At 34.5% G+C, this 16,222-nt stretch overlaps 1 long non-coding RNA gene across 8 annotated transcripts in view; it reads left to right on the top strand.

Annotated features, from left to right (window-relative positions):
* LOC109548741 (uncharacterized) overlaps nucleotides 1–16,222 on the top strand; it is a 410,920-nt gene that overhangs the window by 172,344 nt on the left and 222,354 nt on the right. For all 8 annotated transcript variants that reach the window (XR_012331917.1, XR_012331916.1, XR_012331920.1 and 5 more), the window contains one exon: nucleotides 13,009–13,107. This is a non-coding gene — a long non-coding RNA (uncharacterized lncRNA). The remainder of the gene's footprint in view (nucleotides 1–13,008; nucleotides 13,108–16,222) is intronic.

Genomic DNA, 16,222 nt, shown 5'->3' with positions numbered 1-16,222 from the left:
GCAGAATGAAGTAGAGAAAGCCAAAATTTAGTGGATAAAATATACCTATGATATTTATCTGAGTAGAAGTATAGCAAAGGAGAGTTTAGCTACAGACATCTTGGTTAAAATGTGCTGACAGGAAATTCTTTATATTCATTAGTAATGTGTTTTTATGCCTAAAAACTTCAGAATATCCATACATATTGAAAACTGTATTCATAATATGAGTCTAGGGATATTGATGAAAGTATATCTCTAGAGGCAATGTTAAGAAGGAGGGAGGGATCTGGAGATCCACCACTGACCCCATGGCCCCTTCCTGACCTTGCAAATCCTACTTAATCTCTTAGTGCTTCGGTGTCCACGGCTACAACAGGGAATAATAATAGCTTTTGCACAGCAAAGGAAACCATAAACAAGACCAAAAGACAACCCTCAGAATGGGAGAAAATATTTGCAAATGAAGCAACTGACAAAGGATTAATCTCCAAAATTTACAAGCAGCTCATGCAGCTCAATAACAAAAAAAACAAACAACCCAATCCAAAAATGGGCAGAAGACCTAAATAGACATTTCTCCAAAGAAGATATACAGATTGCCAACAAACACATGAAAGAATGCTCAACATCATTAATCATTAGAGAAATGCAAATCAAAACTACAATGAGATATCATCTCACACCAGTCAGAATGGCCATCATCAAAAAATCTAGAAACAATAAATGCTGGAGAGGGTGTGGAGAAAAGGGAACACTCTTGCACTGCTGGTGGGAATGTGAATTGATACAGCCACTATGGAGAACAGTATGGAGGTTCCTTGAAAAACCTACAAATAGAACTACCATATGTCCCAGCAATCCCACTACTGGGCATATACCCTGAGAAAACCATAATTCAAAAAGAGTCATGTACCAAAATGTTCATTGCAGCTCTATTTACAATAGCCAGGAGATGGAAGCAACCTAAGTATCCATCCTCGGATGAATGGATAAAGAAGATGTGGCACTTATATACAATGGAATATTACTCAGCCATAAAAAAAAACGAAATTGAGCTATTTGTAGTGAGGTGGATGGACCTAGAGTCTGTCATACAGAGTGAAGTAAGTCAGAAAGAGAAAGACAAATACCGTGTGCTAACACATATATATGGAATTTAAGAAAAACAAAATGTCATGAAGAACCTAGGGGTAGGACGGGAATAAAGACACAGACCTACTAGAGAATGGACTTGAGGATATGGAGAGGGGGAAGGGTTAGCTGTGACAAAGTGAGAGAGTGGCATGAACATATATACACTACCAAACGTAAAATAGATAGCTGGTGGGAAGCAGCCGCATAGCACAGGGAGATCAGCTCAGTGCTTTGTGACCACCTAGAGGGGTGGGATAGGGAGGGTGGGGGGGAGGGAGACGCAAGAGGGAAGAGATATGGGAACATATGTATATGTATAACTGATTCACTTTGTTGTAAAGTGGAAAGAAACTAACACACCATTGTAAAGCAATTATACTCCAATAAAGATGTAAAAATAAAATAAAAAATACAATAATAATAGTACCTACACATAGGATTATTGTGAAGATAAAGTGTGAATACTTGTAAAGCTGGGCATGTAATAACTAACCATCACATTTTAACTACTGTTATTCATGACTTGATAAAATATCATGCAAAGTTTAACTGTCTATATAAATTTTTGTATGATATGTATATATTTCAAAAATTCATACATGATGTCTTTCATCTCTTCATTCTGTTTTTTAAACATTTGGTTCCTTATATTCTCCAATAAATTATGAACAAAGATTTTTATATCAACAGAACAGTTTCACAGTTGCCTAGAGAATTGTCTTTATTAAAATAAAATTGGCAAATTCTGGGAGAGAGAGGAATGCAGTAGATTTTCTTTGTCAAGCGTTCTTCATAGCTATCCTCATATCTGAAGTGTAGGCAGGCATTAAATGATTTTATTGAGTACATTATGTAAAAAATGTTGGTAAAGAATGTTTTAACTGTTCGTAAATGAGTGTAATACATTATGCAGAAAAGAATCCCTAATAAAGGAAGGAGTGGAAGCAATTACAACATTTACATAAGTTGAAAATGTTCATATGGTCTTAACAAATCACGTTTCCCCCAGAAAAACTAAGAATGGGAATAGTATGGGCGGAAATGAAAAGTTTTAGTCAATTGTTGAAAAGTTAATATTCTGCTTCTTGTCTTTCATTCTTCAAATGAAAGCCTTTGGGCAAACATGAATGTGTCTGTACCTAAGAATCTATTTATTTTCAGTTATAATTTCTAGCATGAATTTTCTCTGGGAATGTTACCAAAACAGAAATTTCTTCTATTGGCTCACACTATTTGAAAAAAAATCACTTAGTACAGCAAAAGTAAGGGTGGATTTTACATTTACTAATCACAGGCTTTTCCCATAGTGGAGCACAGGATACAAGTGGGAGAAAGGGGAGTTCTATTAATCAGTCAAGAACGATGCAGAATAAAGGGAGGGATCAGAGGATAGAAAACTACTGATTGAATCTCTTCTATTGGCTTAGGTGACCAAGGTACCTAAGTAACCAACACACACATAAACACACACACACACAATGCAGCCTTGACTTGTTAGTGGGTTGTCCACATTGCATGAACTCACTAGCACAGACGATTGCTTCATCCTTTGCACGGCTTTTTCTGCACAGCTGTGGCTGTGGACACTTCAAGGTTCTGTGAGCTCTCCTACAGTTTACAACCTTACAAGGGTGTTTTTCTACCAGCAGAACATTGGCCATAAATGTCTATTAGTCAAAATAACTGCGGCAGTTTTATAAGGCCTGTGAGTGCATATTTCCCAGTCTGCTTCTCCTTAAATTACTAAGAATGCAAAAATAACCAATAGTTTGACCTCTTAAATCACAAATTGGATAGGCTTACCATTAAAATATATTGTGAATGTGTTTCCCATTATTTAGCTCATTTAACATGTTCAGCGGCAAAAATTCAAATATTTTGAGTTGGTTATTTTTTTTTTTTTCACTTCACAGAAGGTGTGAGATGATTTTTCCAAGCCATCAAAGGATATTTAAAAGACTAGAATACAATTGGAGTATTGCTAATAGGTTGTCATTAACCATATGCATAAAAGATAAAGAATTTAAAAGATGCAGTAGGTTCAGAAATTATTTGGTTCTGTGTTATTCATTTTGATAGTCCTCACTGTGGAAAGTTAGCATAACTTGTTCAGTATGAAAAGTTATATTACTACAGTTGACCCTTGAAAAACATGGGTTTGAACTGAGCCACTTATACATAGATTATTTTCAATAAATACATACTACGGTACTAAATGTCTGAGGTTGGTTGAATTCATGGATGTGGAACTGTGCATATGGGGGTCCGATTGTAAAGTTATACTCAGTTTCTACTGGTGGGTTCTCACCCCTAAGCCCTATGTTGTTCAAGGGTCAGCTATAAGTCATGTCCATAGAGTGAAAAAGAGGGGTCTAGAATGTAAAAAGTATTAACCGGCAAGTTGAAGAATGAGCAATAATAAATGGAGGAAAAATTATTAGAAATCCAACATAAACTTCAAGTTTATCTATATTTGATATGAATATTAGAATGCTGAATAGTATAAGTGAGTATATTCATCTGATTTTTTTCTTTCCTAAATAAAGTTGATGCCTTTTATCTTCAATTTAATTAACCTGAAAAATATTTGAAAACCTAAAGAAGTCATGTACATTTTAAAAAGCAGTCTTTGGTGTTAATTTCTGTGTATGCTTAGGATTTTCTCTGATATAGTTGAAAATGCTATAATAAGTGTGGAATAAAATGTTTGATGTGTGAGTTACAAGATCTGGTCACCAAGTAGCAATGTCATGTCAGAGATAATCTTTGATGGTAAAGTGACCCGTCAGAATTAATTACTATCAACTAGAGTTCAAAGATGTATTGACTAGCTGGAAAGATGACCAGGCAGAATAGCATCAGTTCAGATATTCTTGTCACACACAGTTGAGATCTGGTCTACATTCTAGCATTTCATTCAATATATTGTAATTCAGATTTAAAGGGGGAGGATTTTAAAGGGCATGTCTGTTCAATCTCAGCCTGCAAAAAATACAAAGATTACTTATATGAATACTATAATTTGTAATTTACTTATCAAGAATTAACACATGAAGAGGATGTACTTGTTTATTACAGTTTTCAAAACAAGCATTCCTTTATGTAAAAGACAGTAGACTTTTATTTTTATATTGCTATTGCTGGATCATTCATGGATTTCTTAAAGTATAAGCTGACCTCTTTCCCTGGGTTCTTAAATACCCCCTGTGACACTTCCCTCAGATTAAGCTCCTCTGTGCAAGATCTTTCCAACATACCCTGACATTCCAACATTTTTTTTTCTACTGCCTGAAAAATAATGCTGGAGCAGTGAGAAGATCTAATTACTGTACAGTAGGTTACATTTGAGAGCAGAGCATTACATAGATACAAAACACTATTATTAGAAGATTAAATCCTGAACTTAAAGTAAGGGAGTCTTTTCCCCTTTGTTTCATCTTGAGAAATGTGAAGTGGCTTATAATAAGCCAAAGGAAATTAAAGCATTGATGAGAGAGAGAGAGGCTTGCAGGTGGTTGCCTGCAGTTTATCGATGAGCCACACATAGTGCTGCTGCAAACCTGTATTTTATTTCAGAAAGCATGTCATAAAGGTAAAAATGTGTTCCATTAAAATCAGATTCCGAATGTGTTTCATTAAAACAAGATTTTGCAAGCTATCCAGATGAGGTGTAGCTCCTCGTAGACAGAAAATTGAAGCATGTAAAGTTTCTCAGTGAATAGATAAAAGTTGTCTGTGTCTTCTTTGAATTGGTCATTTGTCATTTACAGTTCCTCTTTTTAAAGGATAATAATAGTGGGTAAAGACCTCAACAATAAAATTATGGCAACTGTTACTGTTTAAATAACCTAGTACTATCAGCCAAAAGAAAGACTTAAGGAGAAGTAGTGGATTTAGCAGCTTTCAACTATGCAGTCCCCATTTGTGTTTTGTCAGAAACAAAACCACTAATGTGAGCTAGAGCAGGACAGCCTAGTAGTTAATGTAATGGTATTCTTACAGCAAATGTGAAGCATTGATTCTGTGTTTTAAAATGAATGTTTTGTTGCTCTTATACTAAAAGAGCTCTGATATTATTATTTGTTTTTAAAGCAATTTTGATCTAAAATATGCGTAACAGCCCTTTCCAGCTTCTTTCTCTCTCTCTCTTCCTCTCATTTTGAATGTATATTGTGGTTATATGATTGTGTAAGAAGCATTTTTCAGTACACTTAAAATGTATATTATTATTTCCACCTCCTCCCTAATACACACACACACACACACACACACACACACACACACACACACTTCAATTAAGTGGATTTTAGTTAATGGGGTAAACCAATAGCTCACTTGAGTTCTAAAGGGTTTCTCAATACTTTATGTACAGCCTAGTTGAGGATAAAATGAAAACGAATTGGAACAATATATAGCTTTCTCTATTGTATTATTAACTGTACAGAAATCCTTGATGAATTACTACCTGTCAGGATATTTTGTGGTGCCAATAGACTCTTTAATTAGATTAGAAGTTAACAACTAGTTTAATCTTTTTTGTAGAACATTTTAGTTCATTTCTTTCACATTTTTTTTCTACGTATTAGATTGAAAGCACTATGTTTCTTACACTTCAGAGTCAATACCTTACCTAGAAATTATCCTTACCATAAAGGAATTAAATCCTGTTATTATTATATTTCCATTCCTGCTACTTTAAAATTACATTTGAAGATATGAGGCGTACTGATCAGCCGTTAGGGCTTTGAGCTGGTGGTCTCACAGTGCACAAGCAAGAGACCTGTGAGAGGTTGCTTAACGTCTATTTTACTCAGTTTTTTCCACTGTAAAATGGAAAAAATAACACCTACTTCACAGTATTATGATAAAAATTAAATGAGGTAATTCGTAAAGTACTTAACAGAGAAGTTAGCTCCATCTTGAAGGAAGAGGTACGGAGAAGTGAGGGGCAGTTTTGTGAGCAGAAAGGAAAGACTCCGGTCTGTGCACTAGAATGTATAATATATCTGGGGAACTGCAGACCAAGTGCTTCACCTGCTGTCTCTGCTCAGGTGGATATAATTAATAAATCCTCTAACTGAAATTCAAGTTAACCTCTCTTGTACCATTGATCAACATCCCTGCACAGAGGACACAAAGATGGAGTAAATGTGGAGGCTCCCTTTGCTATTACCACATGCGTAAGCTGGCTGGTTGCTTAGACCGTCCTCCTTATTCTAACTATGAGAGGATAGGGCTCCTGGGAGAGAATACCAAAGTGATCATCAACACCTGAACATACTAAGTGCATAATGTGCGCATATTTCACTGTTGACACGGTGCTTGTCCACCTGCGCGCTTCAAGACCATTCCTGCTGAGAAGAGGGACGGAAGGAGTGATCTTGGCGATTCCTACAGGCATCTCACATTTCCACAGAAAGAAAGTGAGTTAAAATTGTAAAACCGGTTGCTTTTGTTGGGTCCACAGACAAACAAAAAGCCAAAATAAGTCCTAAATCAGGAAATGGGTATTCTGTGTTCTAGCTTGACTACAGAATCCCAGTGTACAAGCCAGTTAATCTATCTGAATCTCAGCTTTTTATATATAAATTCAAAATTGTGGATTAGTGTATCTTTAAGGTCCCATCTGGGTCCAGAATGGTAGCAAAATATAGCTGTGGCACAGCTAAAAGTACCAGTGACTAAGCTGGGTCCTATTAATGGCCGGTCAGCTTACCTTCCAATAGGATTTTGAGACATGATTGTTCCTCCCATTAATGAAGGGAAGAAAATAAGTTTAATACAGATGGACCTCGTCCTTTCACTCATATAGCACGCTGGCAAATGTCCCAGCAAAACCTGTGTTCTCAACCGCATTATGCGGTAGAGACAATTTTACCTGCTGGCAGGCTCTTTATCTAAAATTGATAGGTCATATGTAATGAATCAAAATGACACTTGACAACTCAGAGTTTAGTAACAATTCTAGTGTTTACATATTTTACTGAACTTTTATCTCTAAAAAAAAAAAATCTGGAAATCTCATGAAAGAGGATTTTCTCTTTGTTGGTTTTTCAAGTACATAAAACTGCAGTAAAGCAAAGGCAATGGAAAACAGCCTTTGGCCTGAGACTTTTCTCTGCTTCCTAATTTTAGCCAACTCAAAAGCTTGTCTTACACAATTGTGGAAACAGTGAGTCTGGTGTTAGACTAATCAAGAACTGTAGAAAGACTAGAATGAATAAAATAAGTTAGTCATGAAGTGTTTTTGAACTTTCATGTAGGTTTGGGTTTCAGTTCATCTTGATGATGAAAATTCCAATATGTTTAGATTTTATGTAACCTGATTTATCAACCATATTAGAATTCAAATTATCTGTTTCTAAAGTGTAACTGTGTTCACCTTTATGCCTTTTCTCCAAAATGTGAGAAGTATAGAGAGTAAATTTCATACAGTTATATGTATCAAAATTGAAATTGAAACTAATTGAAATTTTAAGTGCTTAAATGATCTGTATTATTATAAAGTTATAAACTGGTATAATCAAATACTTCTAGGGGACCAAAAATAACATTTTTCTCTGAGGAATTTGCTAAAATACAGTGTAGTCACATTAATATAAGTTCATTTCTTCCCTGAAAGAAAAAAATCAAGGAAATAACAACAGGTGCTGGGCTAAGTAACAGTCTCTAGTGATTATAAAAAATAACAATGAAAAGTTTTAATGGGAAAACTCTAAGTGCTAGAAGCATTGGAAGAGCAGATTGAAGATTAGAATTAGAATCCGCATGGGAAAGAGAGAGGTAAATTCTTTACCATAAATCAAATAGATATTTAATTTGAAATCAAACATGAACCTGAACATGTGTCATATAATCTGGCTAAATACACCTGGGTTTTATTAAGATGGTGTGAGCCAAAGACCACAGTGCTTTAGACAAGCTTGAGCAAATCCTCTGCTAAAGAGAAAAACAAACATACTATATGTCTTACTCTTGGCAAATAAAACCCCCAAACTCCAACTCATCAACTTCAAGGAATTGATGGACTGAATTTCCAAACAGGCACACTATATTTGGAAATCAGTACTGTACAACGTTGAACAGCACACATTTTAAAGTGATATAGTCTTGGGTTCAAATCTGGACATTTCTACTCACTGTATGATTTTAAGCAGCTTCTTGTCACTTCAGTTTCTTCATTGTAAAATGTGTACTATTATAGTTCAGTGTTATAGGATTGTTATGTAAAATAAACATGTGTGTCAAATGCCTAGTACAATGCCTGTACAAAATAAGATCTTCATAAATAGTGGCTACTTTTATTTTTATTGTAAATTGAGTGTTAATTTAGTGCCATTTAGACTCTTTTAATTCATGGAATACTTTACGTTAAAAGAAACGTAGAACTATATACCTCTTCTCAATTTGCCATTTCATATATCCTAACTAATACAACTCTTTAAGAAGTTTTCATGGTAATTTTTTTAGATTTTATTTTACTATTCTTTCTTGTTTATAGAAAAGTTACTCGAATAAGGCTTTTGTACAGATTTACCAATTGTTTACATTTCTACCTCATTTTTCAGTTCTTTTTAATTGAAGTATAGTTGATGTACAATATTATATGTTTCAAGTATACAAGTTTAAGGTATACAACATAGTGATTTGAAAGTTTTATAGGTTATATTCCATATATAGTTATAAAATATTGGCTATATTCCCTGTTTTGTACAATATATCTTGTAGCTTATTCATTTTATACATAGTAGTTTATACCTATTTTACCCCATTTGTTTTATGTTCTCTCTCTACACACACACACACACACACACACACACACACACACACCACACACACATTTTCTGTGTATTCTAAAAACATTTAAAAGTAAGTTGGAGAGAGTGCGCTGTTTTATTCTAAATGCTTCGGTGCATATTTCCTAAGAATGTGGTCATTCCTTTACATCACCTCAGTTTAGCAGTCAAACAGGAAATGTAACATTGATATGATACCGTTATCCAATCCACAGTCCATACTCACATTTGATTAGTTGTTTCAGTTATATCCTTTATAGCTATTTTTTCCCAGTCCAGGATCCAATCTAGGGTCATAAATTATATTTTGTTTTCATGTCTCTTTAGTCTCTTTTAATCTGGAAGAGTTCCTCAGCCTTTTTTTTTTCTTTTTATATTTTTTTATTTAATTATAGTTGGCGTACAATATTATATTAGATTTAAGTGTATAATATAATGATTTGACATTTATATACATAACTAATTGATCACCGTGTAAGTCTAGTAACCATCTGTCACCATACAGAGTCATTTCAGTATTATTGACTATATTCCCTATGCTGTATATTACATACCTGTGATTATTTATTTTGTAACTGGAAGTTTGCATCTCTTAATTCCTTTCACCTGTTTCACCCAACCTGCCACCTCCCTCCCCTCTGGGAACCATCTGTTTGTTCTCTGTATCTATAAGTCTGTTTCTGTTTTGTTTTGTTTGTTTTTTTAGATTCCCCATATAAGTGAAAATATACAGTATTTGTCATTCTCTGTCTGATTTATTTCATATAGCATAATACCCTCTATGTCCATCCATGTTGTTGCAAATAGCAATATTTCATTCTTTTTTATGGCTGAGTAATATATTCCATCGTATGCATATACACCACATCTTTTATATCCATTCATCTATTTATGTGTACTTTGGTTGCTTCTATATCTTAGCTATTGTAAATAATGCTGCAATGAACATAGGCACGCATATATCTTTTCAAATTAGTGTTTTCATTTTCTTTGGATAGATACCCAGAAGTGGAATTACTGGATCATATGGAATTACTGGATCATCATCAATAGAATTAAAAATTCTATTTTTAATTTTTTGAGGAACCTCCATACTATTTTTCATAGAACCTGCACCAATTTGCATTCCCATCAACAGTGTATGAGGTTTCCCCTTTCTCTACATCCTTGTCAACACTTGTTATTTCTTGTCTTTTGGATAATAGCCATTCTGACAGGTGTGAGATGGTATCTCACCATGGTTTTGATTTGCATTTCCTTGATGGTTAGCGATGTTCAGCATATTTTCATGTGTCTATTGGCCATTTGTATGTTTTCTTTGGAAAAATGTCTATTCAGGTTCTCTGCCCATGTTTTAATTGGATTTTTTTTGTTGTTTAGACTGAGTTGTATGAGTCATTTACATATTTTGGATATTAACCCCTTATCAGATATATTACTTGCAAATAACTTCTCCCATTCTGTAGGTTGGCTTTTCATTTCGTTGATCATTTCCTTCCCGTGCAAAAGCTTTTTAGTTTGAGGTCGTCTCATTTGTGTATTTTTGCTTTTGTTTCCCTTGCCTGAGGAGATGGATCCAAAAAGTATTGCTAAGACTGGTGTCAAAAAGTGTACTGCCTGTGTTTTCTTCTAGGCATTTTATGGTTTCAGGTCTTATATTTAAGTCTTTAAGGCAATTTGAGTTTATTTTTGTATATGGTGTAAGAAAGTGGTCTAGTTTGATTCTTTTGAATATACCTGTCCAGTTTTCCCAACAGCGTTTACTGAAGAGAATGTCTTTTCCCCATTATATAGTTTTGGATCCTTTATCATAAATTAATTGATCATATAAGCATGGAGTTATTTCTGGGCAGTCTATTCCGTTTCATTGATGTATGTGTCTGTTTCTGTGCCAGTACCATACAGTTTTGATTACTATGGCTTTATAGTATAGTGTGAAATCAAGGAGCATGACACCTCCAGGCTTCTTGTAAGATTGCTTTGGCTATTGGAGTCTTGTTGTTCCAAACAAATTTTGGGATGACTAGTTCCAGTTCTGTAAAAAATGCCATTGGCATTTTGATGGGGATTGTTTTGAACCTGTAGATTGCTTTGAGTAGTATGGATATTTTAACCACATTAATTCTTCCAGTCCATGCCCCCAGTATATCTTTCCATTTATTTGTGTTGTCTTTAATTTCCTTCATCAGCATCTTACTTTCAGAGTACAGGTCTTTCACTTCCATGGTTAAACATATTCCTAGTTATTTTATTCTTTTTGATGCAATTGTATGTGGGATTGTTTCCTTAATTTCTCTTTCCGATAGTTTTTATTAGTATATAGAAATGCAACAGGTTTCTATATATTGATTTTGTATCTTGCAACTTTATTAAATTCATTTATTAGTCCTAATATTTTTTGGTGGAGTCTTTAGGGTTTTCTATATACAGTATCATGTCATCTACAAATAGTGATAGTTCTGCTTCTTCCTTTTCAATTGGATTTCTTTTATTTCTTTTTCTTGTTTCAGTGCTGTCACTTGGACTTAAAATTCTATGTTGAAAAAAAGTGGCAAGAGTGGACATGCTTGACTTGTTCCTGATATTAGAAAAAATGCTTTCAGCTTTTCACCACTGAGTATGATGTTGGCTTGGGGTTTGTCATATATGACCTATATTATGTTGAAGTATGTTCCCTCTATACCACTTTGTTAAGAGTTTTTATTGTAAATGGATATTGAATTTTGTCAAATTCTTTTTCTGCATTGACTGAGATAGTCCTACAATTTTTATCCTTTGCTTTGTTAATGTGATGGATCACATTGATTGACAGTGGATATTGAACCATCCTTCCATCCCTGGAGCAAATCCCACTTGATCATGGTGTATGATCCTTTTAATGTATTGTTGAATTCAGTTTGCTGATATTTCGTTGAGGATTTTTGCATCTGTGTTCATCAGGGATATTGGCCTGTAATTTTCTTTGTAGTGTCTGGTTTTAGTATCAGGGTAATGCTGGCCTCGTAGAGGGAGTTTGGAAGCATTTCTTCCTTTTCAGTTTTTTGGAATAGTTTGAGAAGGCTAGGTATTAAATTCTTTTTCAAATGTTTGGTTGAATTCCCCTTTGAAGCCATCTGGACCAGGACTCTTGTTTGTTGGGAGTTTTAAAATACTGATTCAATTTCAATGCTAGTGATTAGTGTGTTCAGATTTTCTATTTCTTCCTGATTCAGTATTGGAAGATTATACATTTCTAGTAATTTATCCATTTCTTCTAGGTTGCCCAATTTTTTGGTGTGCAGTTGTTTACAGTAATCTCTTATGATCCTCTGTATTTCTGTCGTGTCAGTTGTAACTTTTCCACTTTCATTTCTGATTTCATTTCCTTGGGCCTTTTTTTTTTTTTGAGGAGACTGGGTAAAGTTTTATTAATTTTGTTTCTTTTCAAAAAAGCAACTCTTAGTTTCACTGATCTTTTCTATTGTTTTTTTTTTAGACTCTATTTCATTTGTTTACACTCTGATCTTTATTATTTATTTCCTTCAAAGCCTGACTTTGGGCTTTGTTCATTATTCTTTTTCTAGTGCATTTTGGTATAAGGTTAGATTATTTATTTGAGATTTTTAGATCTTATTTCCTGGGGTAATGTTGTATCACTATAAACTTCCCTGTTAAAACAGCTTTTGCTGTGTCCCATAGACTTTAGAAGGTTGTTTCCATTTTTATTTGTCTTAAGGTATTTTTTAATTTCCTCATTGATTTATTCATTGACCATTGGTTGTTTAGTAGCATGTGGATTAGCTTTCACATGTTTGTGGTTTTTTTTTCAGTTTTCTTCTTGTACATTTGACCCTTGAGCAATGTAGGTTTGAACTGCGTGGGTCTGCAGATTTCTTTTCAATAAGTATACAGTTGGCCCTCCATATCCATGGATGTAGAATCTGTGGCTATGAAGGGCTGACTGTAAGAGACTTGAAAATTTATGGATTTTTGTATCCATGGGAAGTCCTGGAACCAATCCCCTGTGGATACCAAGGGATGACTGTAACTGCTTTCTAGTTTCATATTGTCGTGGTTGAAAAGATATTTGATATGATTTCTTTCTTATTTCTTGTAGGCAGCATATAGATGGGTCCTGGTTTTTCATCCATTCAGCCACCCTACGTCTCTTGACTGAAGTAGTTGGTCCATTTAAATTTCAAGTAATTATTAATAGGTATGTACTTATTGCTATTTTGTTAATTGTTTTCTGGTTGTTTTTATAGTTCTTCTCTGTTCCTTTCTCCTTTTCTTGCTCTCTTCCCTTGTAATCATTATTTTCTTTAGTGTAAAATATGATGGCAAAAACGTAAAACATTGGAGGGAGTAAAAAATGAAGGGCTTTTATTAATAGAATTCACTCTATCTATCTTGTTATATATGAACCTCATATATATATACCAGTGAAATTTTTTCTTTCATAATTTTCTTATTTCTAGTTATGGCCTTTTCTTTTCCATTTAAAGAAGTCCCTTTAACATTTCTTGTAAGGCTGGTTTAGTGGTGATGAACGTTTTTAGCTTTCGCTTGTCTGGGAAACAATCTCTCCTTCAATTCTGAATGATAACCTTATTGGATAGAGAATACTTAATTGTAAGTTTTTTCCTCTCAGCACCCTGAATATATTGTGCTGTTCCCTTCTGGCCTGTAAAATTTCTGTTGAATAATTAGCTGATAGTCTAACATGGTTCCCTTGTACATAACTAGCTGTTTTCCTCCTGCTGCTTTTAAGATCCCCCTTTAACTTTTGATACTTTAATTATAATGTGTCTTGGTGTGGGTCTGTTTTGGTTCATCTGATTTGGGACTCTCTGTGCCTTTTGGACTTGGATGTCTGTTTCCTTTGCCAGCTTAGGGAAGTTTTTGGCCAGTATTTCTTTAAGTAGGTTTCTCTGTCCCTTTCTCTCTCTCTTCTCCTCTGAGATCCCTATAATGAGAATGTTAGTAAACTTGATGTGTCAGAGGTCCCTTAAACTATCCTCATTTTAAAACTTTCTGTTCTCTTTCTACTGTTCTGATTTATTCATTTCCATTACCCTGTCTTCCAGATCTCTGATTTGTTCTTCTGCATCCTCAAATCTCCTGTTGATTCCCTCTGGTGTATTTTTCATTTCAGTTGTTGTATTCTTCAGTTCTGATTGATTCTTTTTATAATTTCTATCTCATTCTTGAAGTTCTCACTGTGTTCATCCATTATTCTCCTGAGTTTGATGAGAATTTTTATGACTATTACTTTAAACTCTTTATCTGGTAATTGCTGATTTCTATTTCATTTAGTTCTTTTTCTAGGGTTTTGTCTTATTTTTTGTTTGGAAGGTATTTGCATCTTCATTTTGCCTGTGTCTCTGTGTTTGTTTCTATGTACTAGTTATATCAGCTATGTCTTCCAGTCTTAAAGTGGCCTTATGTAGAAGGTATTCTCTGGGGCCCACTGGCACAATCCCTCCTGGTTACCAGAGCCACGTGTACCCAGTGTCTCTCCTGTGTGCGCTGCATGTATGCTTCTGTTGTGGTTGAGCTACAATTGCTGCAGGCATGCTGGTGGGCAGGGCTGGTCCCTTGGACCTGGAGCCACTTAGGAGGGGCACTGATGCCACCTGGGGCTGCCTACCAGGTTGGGTGGGGTGGGACCTGCACATTAACATTCACCAAATATGCTATCAGCTAAGCCATAGACAAGCTTCAATAAACTGAAAACAGTTTAAACTTACAGAGTATGTTTTCTGACTAGAAGGGAATTAAGTTAGAAATTAATAATAGAAAGATATCTGGAATTATCAAATATTAGGAAATTAAATGATATTTTGCTAAATAATCCATGGATTAAACAAGAAATTGCAAAGGAAATTATATTTCAAACTGGTTGAAAATGAAAATACAATATATCAAGTGTATTAAAATATGTGAAGTATTGCTAAATCAGTGCTTAGAGAAAAATTTATATCTTTAAATACTTTTATTAGAAAAAATAAATGATTTAATATCAGTGATCTAAAGTTCCAATTTAAGAAGCTAAAAAAGAAGAAATTAAAAACCAGTGTAAGTAAAAGAAAGGAAATAATAAATATAGTATCAGAAATCAGTTAAGTAAAAAATGGATAAATATTATAGAAAATCAGCTATCAATAAAATTATTAATCCTTTAATTAGACTGAGGAAGAAAAAGAAAGACGACACAGATTTCCAAAATCAGTTGTCTTTGACTTGCGTCTGTGATTCCTGGATTCCATATATTGCTGTTTTTGAATTTATGCCTTCATTTTGGTGATAGGCCATATCCACTAGCTTCCTGAGAAGAGGTCCATGGGGTATAAATGTTTTAAGATTTTGTGAGATGAAAATATATGTTTTTATCACCAAATTTGATTTGTAGTTTGAGAGATTATAGAATTCTAGATTGGAAACTAGTTTTCCCAAGAACTTTGAAAGCATTGCTGCTTGACTCCAGTATAACTTTAGAGATGTCTGGTGCCATTTGATGACATCAGTCTTTCATAGGTCAACTTTATTTTTTTCCTTCTAGAAACTTACAGAATTTTCGTTTGTCCCTATTTGTTCTTTTAAGTTTTTATTACACTTATTGAATCCATTCAGTCTGGAAACTCATTTTTCTCCAGTTCAAAGAAGACTTCTTTGTGTGTGTGTGTGTGTGTGTGTGTGTGCGCGCGTGCGTGTGCATGCACGTGTGTTTTAAATTATAATCTACTTCCTTCTATTTGCTCTTATTTTTGCCTTAAAGAGCTCCTATTGGGTATTGGACCTCTGGATTAATAATATTTTTTGTCTCTTGATCTCTTTATCTGTTTGTTCTAATTTCCTGGAAGTTTCTTTAACTTTATCATCCAACCTTGTTGCAGTTATCTACTGCTGTGTAATAAACTACTCCAAACATAGCACCTTATAATACTTGTTTTATTAGAGGCATACCTTGAAGATATTGCAGGTTTGGCTCCAGACCAGCACAGTAAAGTGAATATTGCAATAAAATGAGTCACATGAAAGTTTTGGTTTCCAAATGCATATAAAAGTTATGGTTACATTATGTTCTACTCTATTAAGTATGCCATAGCATTGTATCTAAAAAATAATGCATATTCCTTAATTTAAAACTACTTTATTGCTGGGACTTCCCTGGTGGCGCAGTGGTTAAGAATCCACCTGCCAAGGTGGGGGACACAGGTTTGATCCCTGGTCCGGTTGACCCCACATGCTGTGAAGCAACTAAGCCCGTGTGCCACAACTACTGAGCCTGCGCTCTAGAGCCTGAGAGCTTCAACTACTGAGCCCCTGTG

This window comes from Tursiops truncatus, chromosome 5 (genome assembly GCF_011762595.2).
Source record: "Tursiops truncatus isolate mTurTru1 chromosome 5, mTurTru1.mat.Y, whole genome shotgun sequence".
In the NCBI taxonomy this organism is placed as follows: Eukaryota; Metazoa; Chordata; class Mammalia; order Artiodactyla; family Delphinidae; genus Tursiops; species Tursiops truncatus.
This window is presented reverse-complemented; position numbering and strand designations above follow the sequence as displayed.